This window comes from Saccopteryx bilineata, chromosome 1, assembly GCF_036850765.1.
Source record: "Saccopteryx bilineata isolate mSacBil1 chromosome 1, mSacBil1_pri_phased_curated, whole genome shotgun sequence".
NCBI classification, from domain to species: Eukaryota; Metazoa; Chordata; class Mammalia; order Chiroptera; family Emballonuridae; genus Saccopteryx; species Saccopteryx bilineata.
The window spans coordinates 29552389-29566747 of NC_089490.1; the positions used below are offsets into that span (position 1 = coordinate 29552389).

Below are 14359 nucleotides of genomic sequence, written 5' to 3' on the forward strand. Positions count from 1 at the left end.
CCAATGAAACTGTAAATACTTTCTTACTGAAAAGTTTTATTAGTAGGAAGTACTTAATAAGTAGGCTTAGGAGAAAACAAGGATACCCCCCCCCAAAAAAAAATGTGACATTGAGTGAAATATCCAGAGTTAAGCTTAGTTTTTCTTTTTTTTTTTTCATTTTTTTTTTTCATTTTTCTGAAGCTGGAAACAGGGAGAGACAGTCAGACAGACTCCTGCATGCGCCCAACCGGGATCCACCAGGCACGTCCACCATGGGGCGACGCTCTGCCCACCAGGGGGCGATGCTCTGCCCACCCTGGGCGTCGCCATGTTGCGACCAGAGCCACTCTAGCGCCTGAGGCAGAGGCCACAGAGCCATCCTCAGTGCCCGGGCCATCTTTGCTCCAATGGAGCCTTGGCTGCGGGAGGGGAAGAGAGAGACAGAGAGGAAAGCACGGCGGAGGGGTGGAGAAGCAAATGGGCGCTCCTCCTGTGTGCCCTGGCTGGGAATCGAACCCGGGTCCTCCGCACGCTAGACCGACGCTCTACCGCTGAGCCAACCAGCCAGGGCGGCTTAGTTTTTCAATATATGAGCAATTATTGATTGGAAGACTCTGAAAACAGTTATATTTGTGAGAGCACCAAAAAAGCATAAAACACCCTAGAATATAGAGGTCTGTATCTCCAAGACTTTATGAAGAAATATATACAATGGAACACTACTCAGCTATAAGAAATGATGACATAGTGCCATTTACAACAACATGGATGGACATTGAGAACATTATACTGAGTGAAATAAGTAAATCAGAAAAAGCTAAGAATTATATGACTTCACACACAGAGGGGGATATAAAAATGAGACTCATGGGTATAGATAAAAGTGAAGTGGTGGCCCTGGCCGGTTGGCTCAGCGGTGGGGCGTCGGCCTGGCGTGCGGGGGACCCGGGTTCGATTTCCGGCCAGAGCACATGGGAGAGGCGCCCAATTGCTTCTCCACCCCCACCCCCTCCTTCCTCTCTGTCTCTCTCTTCCCCTCCCGCAGCCAAGGCTCCATTGGAGCGAAGATGGCCCGGGCACTGGGGATGGCTCCTTGGCCTCTGCCCCAGGCACTGGAGTGGCTCTGGTCTCGGCCGAGCGATGCCCCGGAGGGGCAGAGCATCGCCCCCTGGTGGGCAGAGCGTCGCCCCTGGTGGGCGTGCCGGGTGGATTCGGGTAGGGCGCATGTGGGAGTCTGTCTGGCTGTCTCTCCCAGTTTCCAGCTTCAGAAAAGTACAAAAAAAAAGAAAAAAAAAGTGGTTACCAGGGGGAGGAAGGAAGAGGAGGGAAGGAGGGGAGAAAAGGAGGATAAATATATGGTGACAGAAAATGATTTGACTTCGGGTGATGGGCACACAACACAATCAACAGTTCAAATGGTATAGACATGTTTATCTGAAACCTATGTGCTCTTATTGATTGAGTCACCCCATTCAATTTAATTTTATAAATAAAAAAAGAAATATGAAAGTAGGTTGAAATAAATGGAAAGGTAGATTACATTCTTGGTCTCAAATTAATTTACAAGATTAAGATAAACTCACTGGAAAATGCCAATGGAATTTTTTGTTGTTGGAATTTGAGGACTGGATTCTAAAATTTACTTGGAAAAACAGACATGAGGAAAATCAAGACTTTTCTTGTTCCACTATATATTAAAATATAGCACAGCACATCAATTTTTTAAATGCTGTGGTATTGTTATAAGGAGCAAAAGAAGAATTAATAAAACAGAATAGAACATCTGTCCTGAAATGAATCTGTCTATTAATATACGTATTTCAGATAAATATCATGATCCAATGATGAAAGAAAGGATTATTCAATTGATCATATTTTTTAAGAATATAGTGCTTTACCATTTACAAATCTTTCACATACATTCCATCTGACCCTCACAACAACCCTGTGAGGTAGGCAGCACACATATTATTCTTCTCACTTAACAGAGAAGGGACTATCAGAGCAATTAACTAGTGTGCCCGGAGTTCCACAGTGACTAAGTAATTTGTAGTAACATCAGTCTTTGGCCTAAAAATTGAGCACCCAACCTCCCCTCATACTTGCCCTACCTACTACTTCACAGGGGTAATGAAGATAAAATGAATTCAAGGCTAGAAAAGTATTTTGAGAGAAAAAAGTACTCCACCCGCAAACTGTAACTTTCCACAATACATGGCTCATTCCCCTTTCTCATCCCAGCTTGTGCATGAACCCAGAATTCTATACTGCCTCCGTTCTGGGCTCAACTGAGCAACTGCATAAGGCAGGGGAACAGTGTGATCCTGTTCAAAGTTATATAAACTACAATCAGGGTAACTGCTAGTGTATGTAGTAAATTGAAAATCAACATAGGCTAATGTGGAAGTAGGACCCATTGAAGCACAGAGCAAGCAAGGCAACGTTATCAAATAGGGCATGATTGCATAGAAGGAAACTGTGGTGTCAGAGTTCAAACTGGCACACACACGGTTATCTAAGGTAAAGTGGTGGCGAGAAGAGTTATTTGTTCCACATTACATAAATGAGCAAAAGATTTGTGGGAACCCATGCAAAAGTATTCATGTCATACAGATCTCTCCAGCTGCCTACAGAGAATATAAAGCGTCATCTTCATTTTAAGAATAACTATACCTGTGTTCATATCCTGAACTAAACCAAGGAACAGCTTCGTGCTAACCTTCCTTGGCTAAAATACAACCAGTACCATCATTCCTAGTCAGACTAGTAAACAGGTTTTTTAAGGTAATGAATTAGATGGCTCTGTTTAGGTTTTTTTCCAGATTCACTTTGGATTCTTCTGCTTTTAAGACCCAAAGAAAGTTATATTGAGTTTTTATTGGTGATTCTAGTATGTGTTTATAACAGTTAAAGTGTGATAGGCGAATTTAACATATTAAAAGAATTCTACAGCATCTGTTCAGAAAAGATTATATACTATACAAACTATTCAAGTCTTACAAAACCATTTTTCAGTGTCTTTTCAACTGAGAAGAATCCTATTCAGCACGCTTCTCCTCCTGAGGTGGTTCATACTGAGCAAGCTTTGTTTTCAGTTTTTTATTTTCTTCTACAATAGTTTCATATTTCTCTTTCATTTCTGCCAATTCTAGGCGAAGTATCTCTATTTCTGGATTTTCTGGGGTAGCAGCTCCTAAGTGATGCTTTAAAAAATCCAAAGCACTATTAGGCTTCTCTGGTTCTTCATATAAGGCTACCAATACTTTGGTCAGCGTGTCCGGCACTCCTGACTTCTCCAGGTACCTCCGGAACTGCTCGAGCTTCGAGTCGGTGGCTTTGTAATGGGCCACAGTGACAGTGGCCGCGGCGTAGCTGGTGCCGGAGACCGTGGCTGGCGGGCTCTGAGCGGCACTCAATTGATCATTTTTTAAATTGGTTATACAAGAAGAAAAAAAACCCAGCTTAATTCCTGTGTTTTGGCTTAAAATTTTCCATATAACCATAAGATATATCATTTTAATTGAAAATGTCAAAAAAGATGCAGATGATATTAATTGAGGGCACTCTAAACATAAACCAAGTATGAGATCATAAAAGGAAAGCTTACATTTTGAGCACATAAAAAAGTGAAACTCTTTCACGAGACTTCTGAGTTACACAATTTCAGAGGAAGAAAGGTGAGTCCTAGAGCCTGCACGGGCCCTCACAGTCGTGCTTCTGCACATCAGAAAACACCACCATCCAAATTAAATAAAGGTGGAATTACCTGACCTGTGGTGGCTCAGTGGTCACTGGTTCAAAACCCCTGGCTTGCCTGGTCAAGGCACATATGGGAGTTGATGCTTCCTGCTCCTCCCCCCTTCTTCTCTCTCTCTAAAAATGAATAAATAAAATCTAAAAAAAAAGAGAGAGAGAGAGACATTACAAATATTAAAAAAAGGTGGAATTGAAAAACACTTCAATATGTATGGCAAAGAGATTCAGACAGTGATCTTTTACAATGTAGGAGATCCCTCCCTTCCTTCCTTTTCAATCCTTCCAATGGTTTCCACCTCACTTTGCGTAGAAGCCAAAGTCTATCCAGCAGCCTCAAGGCCTGTGGCGCCTCTCTGACCCTGGTTCCTCCTCTTCTCCTCTATGACTCCACCCCACTGGCCACCTTGTACCATGAACCCACCAAGCACACTCCTATTCCCTGGTCTCTGCTCCTGTTCTTCCCTCCATCCAAGACTTTCTCTCTCATTTCCTTCAGATCTTCATATCACTTTTTCAGTGGGGTCACCTGCCCGAGGGGCTGGCCTATTTTCCTCCATGGCACTGAACCCCAGCAATATATGTGTATATTCCTGGTGTCTCTCTCTTCTGTCTCCCTGCCTCTTGAGTGACAGCTCCCTAAGGACCAGGGTTGTGCCCACTTTGGTCACTCCTGAATTGCCGAGATCCAGGACAGTGCCTGCATCTACTCAGGTTTTATTTGTTAAATGACTAAATATACTTATTCGTGTGTACTTTTAGTATAATTAACAGAGAATAATTTGAGCTAACTTAAGTTAGAAGTGACTAAGGGTGAGAAGTGAGCTGGATCTCAGCTACTAGAACCTTATCAGAACCTGAGATGGTTCTCTCTTCTCTGCCGTTTCCTCAGAGCCTCATCGCCGTTTCCACAGCACACGGAGGTCGGGTGGCCCCCTAACATTTAGTCTATCTTGTCCAGCTACTTGGAGAGAGGATGATCTGATTCTGCGGGTTCTATCCAAATCCCTGTGAATAACCCAGTTTGGGTTAACAGCTTTCCCAGGACACCTGACCATGGCCAGGGTGGGACATGGAGGTCAGAAGTTCACAGTGAAACCACAAGTGCCCTGCTGCCACCAACCTTCAGGACGGAGGAAATGGCAATTTCTAACAAGAGGTGTTAGGCAGGTAAGTCAGGCTACAACAATGCTACAATATATAAAATTAGTTCTTTCAGATCAATTATTTAAAAAAATGCTTATCCCTAATTTAAAAAATGAAAATGATATGAACAGGTAATTTGCAAAAAGTGGAATACAATTGTCCAATATATTTTAATTACTATTTATAAGTCCCCCAAAAGTCTATAAAATGATGGCATAGCCTTGGCCAGGAGTGCAGTGGAGGGAGCATCATATGGAAGTGCAGAAGTCACCAGTTCAGTCCTGGGGATGTCCACTCGACCCTGAAGTCATCAGGTTCAAGCCCCGGTCAGGGCATGCATGAGAAGCAATCAATGGGGTGTACAACTAAGTGGAATGAGTTGATGTTTCTCTCTCTCCTTCTCTTTCTCACAAACAAACAAACAAACAAACAAATAAGTAAAATACTTTTAAATACGATAGTATATTGTTTGGGGAAATATTTGCCACAGTATGACAATAACTTAATGTCCTTAATGTATAATAAGTTTGTAAACATTGAAAATAAAAAACATTAACACTGCTTAGAGAAGGCAAAGGGGATGAAAAAGTCATAAAAGAAAGAGAGCTTGAAAAGACATCCGTGTTCATGGATTGGAAGACATAACGTTGTTGATATGCCAGAACCACCATACAGATTTTTTTTCCATTTTATTTATTCATTTTTAGAGAGAAAGGAGCGAGAGAGTGAGAATGAGAGAGAGAGAGAGAGAGAGAGGAGGGGGGAGGAGCAGGAAGCATCAACTCCCATATGTGCCTTGACCAGGCAAGCCCAGGGCTTTGGACTGGTGACCTCAGCATTCCAGGTCGAAGCTTTATCCACTGCGCCACCACAGGTCAGGCCCTATCACACAGATTTAATGTAATTTCTATTAAAATCTCAATGGTATATTTTTCAGAAATTGTAAAGTCTATTCTAAAATTCACATGGAATGTCAAGAGACCACATATATCCAAAATAACCTTGAAAAAAAGAACATAGCTGAAGATGTCATGTTTCATGATTTTAAAACATTACAAAGCTACAGTGATCAAACAGTATGTTACTGGCCAAAAGAAGGTCATGTAGACCAGTGGAATTTCAGAATAGAAAGGCAAGAAATGCCCAGGCCAGTGGCTCAGTGGGTAGACTGTTGTCCCACCATATCGATGGCCTGGGTTCGATTCCCAATCAGGGCACAAGGAGAAGCGACTATCTGCTTCTCCCCTTTTCCCTCTCCCACTTCTCTCCCAATTTGCCTCCTAAAGCCAGTGGATTGACTGGTTTGAGTGTGGCCCTGGGCTCTGAGGATAGCTCCATTGTAGCGCATTAGCCTCAGGCACTAAAAATAGCTCATTACTGAGCATTGGCCCCAGATGGGGTTGCTGGGTGGATCCTGGTTGGGGCACATATGCTATTGTGCCTCACTATCTCCCCTCCTATCACCTAAAAAAAAAAGCCCCAAAATATAACCTTAATATATGGTAAAAAAATTTTATAAGGAAGGATGCCAAGGCAGTTCAAAGAGAAAAGGACTGCCCTTTCAACAACTGGTATTGGAAAAACTGAATTATCACATGCAAAATAATGAAGTTGGACCCTTGCTTTACACCATATACAAAAATCAACTCATCAGGGATAAAAGACCTAAATGCCAGACCCAAAACTATAAAACTCCCAGAAGAAAACAGGGAAAAATTTTTGTGACATTGTATTTGAGAATGATTTCTTGGATATGATACCAGAAGCATGGGCAATAAAAGCAAAAATTAGACAAATGGGACTACATCAAACTGTAAGACTTCTACGCATCAAAGTAAGCATATCATGAAAAAGCGATGTACGGAATGAAAGAAATATTTGCAAATCATATATCTGATAAGGAGTTCACATCTAGAATATATAAAAACTACAACTCAACAACAAAAACAACTAACAATTAAAATAGGCAGAGGACTTGCATGGACATTTTTCCCAAGGAAGAGACACAAAATGGCCAACAAGCATATGAAAAGCTGCTCAACATCACTAATCACTAGAGAAATGCAAATCAAAACCATAGCTTACACCCATCAGAATGGCCACTATAGAAAAACAAAATAACAAGTGTTAGTGAAGGTGTGGAGAAATGGAAACCTTTGTGCCCTGTTGGTGCGAAGGTGAAATGGTAAAGCTGCTATGGAAAATTATATGGAGATTTCTCAAAAAATTAAAAAGAATTACCACATGATCCAGCAACCACATTTCTGAGTATATAGCCAAAAGAATTAAAAGTGGGATTGCAAAGAGATCGTTGCACACCTGTGCTCATTACAGCATTATTCATAATAGTTGAGAGGTAGAATCAACCCAAGTGTTTATCAACAGACAAATGAATAAATGAAATGCAGTATACACATACACTTGAATATTATTCTGCTTTTAAAAAGGAAATTCTGGCACATGAGACAACATGGATGAAGCTTGAGGACATTATGCTAAGTGGAATAAGCCAGTCACAAAAAAGACAAATGCTGTATTACTCCACTGGTACGAGGTATCTAAAATAGTCACTCACAGAATTGAAAAGCAGAACAGTGGTTGCCAGGAACAGGGTGGGGAGTGGGGGGGGGGAGGGGAAATGGGGAGTTGTTCAATGAGTATAGAGTTTCAGTTTTATAAGATTATAAAGTCCTAGAGATCTGATATACAACAATATGAATATATTTAACACTACTCAACTGTACTCTTAAAATGGTAAAGATGGTAAAATTTATGTTGTGTTTTACCAAAAATAAATAAATAAATTCCAGGTATGTTTATATATATGCATTCAAGTTTGAAATGCACTATATATTTATATTATTTTTTTTAATTAAGTAAGAGGCAGGGAAGCAGAGACAGACTCTTGCATGCACAGAACCAAGATCAACCTGGCAAATCACCTACAGGGTGATGCTCTGCCCATCTGGGACGTTGTTCAGTTGCTCAGCTACCAAAATTTTCTTAGTGTCTTAGGCAGAAGCTGGGGAGTCATCCTCAGTGCCCTGGGGCCAACTCTCTCCAATGAAGTCTTGGCTGTGGGAGGGAAAAAGAGAGGGGGGGGGCAGGGGGAAAGGTGGAGAAGTGGATGGTCGCTTCTCCTGTGTGCCCTGACTGGGAATTGAACGAACCTGAGACATCCACATGCCGGCTGACGTTCTACCACTGAACCAACTGGTCCCTATTAAGATGCACTATTTTACTTTTTTTATTATTTAGACAATTAAATTTAACAGGGTGACCATTGGTCAACCAGAGCACATAGATTTAGAGAAAATATCTCCACATCATTTGGACAGTCAATCATGCCATATACTCATCACCCAAAGTCAAATCATCCTCTGTCACCCTATATTTAGTTTCTCTTTAAGCCCCTCCCCCTCCCCACCCCCTTCCTCTCCTCCTTTCCCCTCCCCCCCGTAACCATTGCACTTTTTAAAATTTTATTTTTATTAATTTTAATGCAGTGATATTGATAAATCAGGGTACATATGTCCAGAGAAAACATCTCCAGATTATTTTGACATTTGATTATGTTGCATACCCCTCACCCAAAGTCAAATTGTCTTCCGTCACCTGCTACCTGGTTTTCTTTGTACCCCTCCCCTCCCCGCAATGCCTCTCTCTCCTTCCTCGCCCCCTCCCCACCTCCCTACCCCACCCCACCCCCATTACCATCACATTCTTGTCCATGTCTCTGAGTCTCATTTTTATGTCCCATCTATGTATGGATTCATATAGTTCTTATTTTTTTCTGATTTACTTATTTCACTCAGTATAATGTTATCAAGGCCCATCCATGTTATTGTAAATGATCCGATGTCATCATTTCTTATGGCTGAGTAGTATTCCATAGTATATATGTACCAAAGCTTTTTAATCCACTCGTCCACTGATGGACACTTGGGCTGTTTCCAGATCTTTGCTATTGTGAACACTGCTGCCACAAACATGGGGGTACATTTCTCCTTTTTTTTTTTTTTTTTTTTTTTTTTGTATTTTTCTGAAGCTGGAAACAGGAGAGACAGTCAGACAGACTCCCGCATGCGCCCGACCGGGATCCACCTGGCACGCCCACCAGGGGCGATGCTGCCCACCAGGGGGCGATGCTCTGCCCCTCCGGGGCGTCGCTCTGCCACGAGCGACCAGAGCCACTCTAGCGCCTGGGGCAGAGGCCAAGGAGCCATCCCCAGCGCCCGGGCCATCTTTGCTCCAATGGAGCCTTGGCTGCGGGAGGGGAAGAGAGAGACAGAGAGGAAGGAGGGGGTGGGGGTGGAGAAGCAAATGGGCGCTTCTCCTATGAGCCCTGGCCGGGAATCGAACCCGGGTCCCCCGCACGCCAGACCGACGCTCTACCACTGAGCCAACTGGCCAGGGCCACATTTCTCCTTTTGAAACAGTTCTATGGTGTTCTTAGGGTATATTCCTAAAAGTGGGATAGCTGGGTCAAAAGGCAGTTTGATTTTTAATTTTTTGAGGAATCTCCATACTGTTTTCCACAGAGACTGCACCAGTCTGCATTCCCACCAGCAGTGCAGGAGGGTTCCCCCTTTTCTCCACATCCTCGCCAGCACTTATTCTGTGTTATTTTGTTGATGAGCACCATTCTGACTGGTGTGAGGTGATATCTCATTGTGGTTTTAATTTGCATTTCTCTAATGATTAGTGATGTTGAGCATTTTTTCATATGCCTATTGGCCATCTGTATGTCCTCTTTGGAGAAGTGTCTATTCATTTCTTTTGCCCATGTTTTGATTGGATTGTTTGTCTTCCTGGTGTTGAGATTTACAAGTTCTTTATAAATTTTGGTTATTAACCCCTTATCAGACGTATTGTCAAATATGTTCTCCCATTGTGTAGTTTGTCTTTTTATTCTGTTCTTGTTGTCCTTGGCTGTGCAAAACTTTTTAGTTTGATATAATACCATTTGTTTATCCTGTCTTTTATTTCCCTTGCCTGTGGAGATAAATCAGCAAATATATCATTGTGAGAGATGTCGGAGAGCTTACTGCCTATGTTTTCTTCTAAGATGCTTATGATTTTATGGCTTACATTTAAGTCTTTTATCCATTTTGAGTTTATTTTTGTGAATGGTGTAAGTCGGTGGTCTAGTTTCATTTTTTGCAGGTAGCTGTCCAATTTTCCCAACACCATTTATTTTTTATTTTTTTTAACAGAAAGAGTCAGAGAGAGGGATAGACAGGGACAGAGAAATGAGAAGTATCAAGCATTAGTTTTTCATTGTGCATTGCCACACCTTAGTTGTTCATTGATTGCTTTCTCATATGTGCCTTGACCGTGGGCCTTCAGCAGACCGAGTAACCCCTTGCTGGAGCCAGTGACCTTGGGTCCATGCTGGTGAGCTTTTGCTCAAACCAAATGAGTCCACACTCAAGCTGGCGACCTCGGGGTCTCGAACCTGGGTCCTTGGCATCCCAGTCTGACACTCTATCCACTGCGCCACCGCCTGGTCAGGCGCCATCACCATTTATTAAAGAGGCTGTCTTTACTCCATTGTATGCCCTTACTTCCTTTGTCAAATATCAGTTGTCCATAGAGCTGTGGATTTATTTTTGGGTTCTCTGTTCTGTTCCATTGATCTATATGCCTGTTCTTATGCCAGTACCAGGCTATTTTGAGTACAATGGCCTTGTAGTATAACTTGATATCAGGAAGTGTGATACCTCCCACTTTATTCTTCTTTTTTAAGATTGCTGAGGCTATTCGTGTTCTTTTTTGGTTCCATATAAATTTTTGGAATATGTGATCTATATCTTTGAAGTATGTCATTGGTACTTTAATTGGTATTACATTAAAGTTATAAATTGCTTTGGGTGATATAGACATTTTAATGATGTTTATTCTTCCTAACCATGAGCACGGTACATGCTTCCACTTGTTTGTATCTTCCTTGATTTCTTTTATCAATGTTTTATATTTTTCTGAGTACAAGTCTTTAGTCTCCTTGGTTAAATTTACTCCTAGGTACTTTATTTTTTTGGTTGTAATAGTGAAGGGGATTGTTTCCTTAATTTCTCTTTCTGACTGTTCATTGTTGGTGTATAAAAATGCCTCTGATTTCTGAGTATTAATTTTATATCCTGCTACTTTGCTGAATTCATTTACCAAGTCCAGTAGTTTTTGAGACTTTAGGTTTTCTATATACAATATCATATCATCTGCAAATAATGATAGTTTTACTTCTTCTTTTCCCACTTGAATGCTTTTATTTCTTCTTCTTGTCTGATTGCTGTGGCTAGGACTTCCAGGACTATGTTGAATAAGAGTGGTGAAAGGGGGCACCCCTGCCTTGTTCCTGATCTTAAGGGTATTGCTTTTAATTTTTGCCCATTGAGTATGATATTGGCTGTGGGTTTGTCATAGATGGCCTTTATCATGTTGAGGTATGTTCCCTGTATTCCCACTTTGCTGAGAGTTTTGATCATGAATAGGTGCTGGATTTTATCAAATGCTTTTTCTGCATCTATTGAAATTATCATGTGGTTTTTCTCCTTCCTTTTGTTTATGTGATGAATCACATTGATTGATTTACGAATATTGTACCAGCCTTGCCTCCCCAGAATAAATCCCACTTCATCATGGTGTATGATTTTTTCCATACATTGTTGGATCTGGTTTGCTAATATTTTGTTGAGGATTTTAGCATCTATATTCATCAGGGATATTGGCCTATAATTTTCTTTCTTTGTGTTGTCCTTGCCAGGTTTTGGTATCAGGGTTACGTCAGCCTCATAAAATGTGTTTGGAAGTATTGCTTCTTCTTCAATTTTTTGGAAGACTTTGAGAAGGAGAGGAACCAAATCTTCTTTGAATGTTTGATAGAACTCACTAGTATAGTTATCTGGCTCCGGACTTTTATTTTTGGGGAGGTTTTCCATAGTTGTTTCTATTTCCTCCCTGCTTATTAGTCTATTTAGGCTTTCTACTTCTTCGTGATTCAGTCTAGGAAGATTGTATTGTTCTAGGAGTTTATCCATTTCTTTTAGATTGTTGAATTTGGTGGCATATAGTTTTTCATAGTATTCTATAATAATCTTTTGTATATCTATGATATCTGTGGTAATTTCTCCTCTTTGATTTTGAATTTTGTTTATATGAGCCCTTTCTCTTTTTTCCTTAGTAAGTCATGCCAGGGGTTTGTTAATTTTGTTGATCTTTTCAAAGAACCAGTTCTTTGTTGTATTAATTTTTTCTATAGTTTTTCTGTTCTCTGAGATGCACTATTTTACATACTAAAAACCCTGACATTGGCAGCTACAGTTACAAAGCTTTCATACTCTCAAAATATTATTTAGATGTTGTCTCGACAATAGAACAAAATATTTAAGCAAAGTGATGAGTAAGATGAAAAGGGAAAATGAATTACAACTGTCAAAGGTAGCATGTCCCTAAGGGGATGTAGTATTGATTTACAGATACAATGCAAACAAGGCTTTCACTCACTGACCAGAGCAGAAAATTCCAATTGTTAAAAAATAAAGATTTATGACCAATCAAAAAAATTTGCTGATCCCTCTAAAAGACATAATGATCCACCTGGTAAGACAAAGCAAACAAACAAAAACAGATATACTATTCCCATCCAACAAGTTGTCAAATATAAAACATAAATACAATGTGAAAACATATTAAGAAATAATATACATCCAATAAAGGACTGAAATCTTAAATATAATATTCAATGAATTTTGACCCGCATGCGCAGGTATGGATGCGTGTGCGCGCGCGCGCACACACACACACACACACACACAGAGTGAAACCACACATATCAAGATATTGAACCCTTCCAAAACTACAGAAGACTCATGCCCCTTCCCAGCCACCTCCTTTGAAGCACGTTAAAAGCTAACACTCATAATTATATTGTGTGACCTGAAGTCCCATACATTGTTAATGGGGGTGTAATTAGTGAATGCTTTCTATTAAACAATTTTATGATATTATCAAAACTATTGATAATGCTTAAGTTCTTTATTGAGGAAGGAATTGACCTTTGACCTTCTTGGAGTCTATCCTAAGCAAATAATGAGATGTAATAAAACATACGTATAAGGATACTCATCACTGCTAAAATGTCATCAAAAAATTAGAAATTGAGTAGAGAGAAGATGGCAGCAGAGTAGGCGGATGCACAGACACCCAGCTCTCAACACCAAACTGGAATACAAATCAATTTAGAAAAAATCAGCATGAAAAACCAACACTGAACTGCAAGAACAGCTCTCAAAAACCAAGGAGCAAAGAGGAAGCCACAATAATCCTGGTAAGGAGTGCCTGAATCTCCTTTGCTTACAGGAAGGGAAGGAGGGGGGTGAGGCTGAGAGCCCAGAGAGGATTTCACAGAGGAAAAAGAGCAGAAACTACTGCTCACAGCCACTTACCTGGCGACCAGGGAGCAAGGTGGGTTGAAAAGACCAGCTTATCTCCCAAGTGGAAAAGACAGGGAGAGGGACAGACTGTGAGGGGCTAAGGTATGCAAGAAACAAAATAAAAAAGCTGACTCATTCGTGCTGGAGGCGGCCATAGCTGGGGGAGGGACTGAACCTTTCACAAAACAGAGCTGAAGTGCTTCCGGATCAGAGATCTCCGGACATCTATCCAGCTCCAATCAGCACAACAAGACACAGCTGAAAACAAGAAGTGGGAAGGAGGGGCAGTAACTCAGGTCTCCATGGAGATCTGAGATACACCTCCCCCTACTGAAGCTGAGAGAAAAAACCCTGCCCCCAGTGAGATTAGTTGGAGGAAGAGACCTTCAGCGTCTCAAGTTACACCCACAGCATTCCTGGATACAGTTTCAAGGAAGCCCCCTGCTGAGATCAGTTAACAAGACTATCACCTGTTAAGAAAACAAACAAATCAAGACTTCAAAGCTGCCCAAATCCGAAAGTGGATTACAAATAATAGCTGATACCAACCCACGAAAACCTAAAAATAACACAACTGAAAACTGGAGGCAGACAACACCAAGCCTAGACTCAATCAACTCTACAAATAAAAAAAAAAGAAGAAGATGAGAAAACAAAGGAGTGCAATCCAAATGAAACCACAAGAGACACTTTCGAGAGATGAACTGAGTGATATGGAAATAATCAAACTTCCAGATGCGGAGTTCAAAATAATGATTGTAAGGATGCTTAGGGATCTTAGAACAACAATGGAGGGGGAGTTTGAAAACCTAAATAAAGAAATAGCAAGTATAAAAAAGAATCAGTTGGAGACTACAAATACAATATCAGAAATAAAGACCACAATGGAAGGAATTAAAAACAGGATAGATAGAGCAGAGGATTGAATCAGCGAGTTAGAAGACAACTGGAATGAAGGCATGAAAGCAGAGAAGAAAAGAGAAAAAAGACTCAAAAAGTCAGAGGAAACTCTTAGAGAGCTCTGTGACAACATGAAGAGAAATAAC

At 40.9% G+C, this 14359-nt stretch overlaps 1 pseudogene; it reads right to left on the reverse strand.

Moving 5' to 3' along the window:
* Nucleotides 1–2824: 2824 nt before the first annotated feature.
* Nucleotides 2825–14359, reverse strand: part of LOC136319179 (c-Myc-binding protein pseudogene) — a 65904-nt pseudogene continuing 54369 nt past the window's right edge.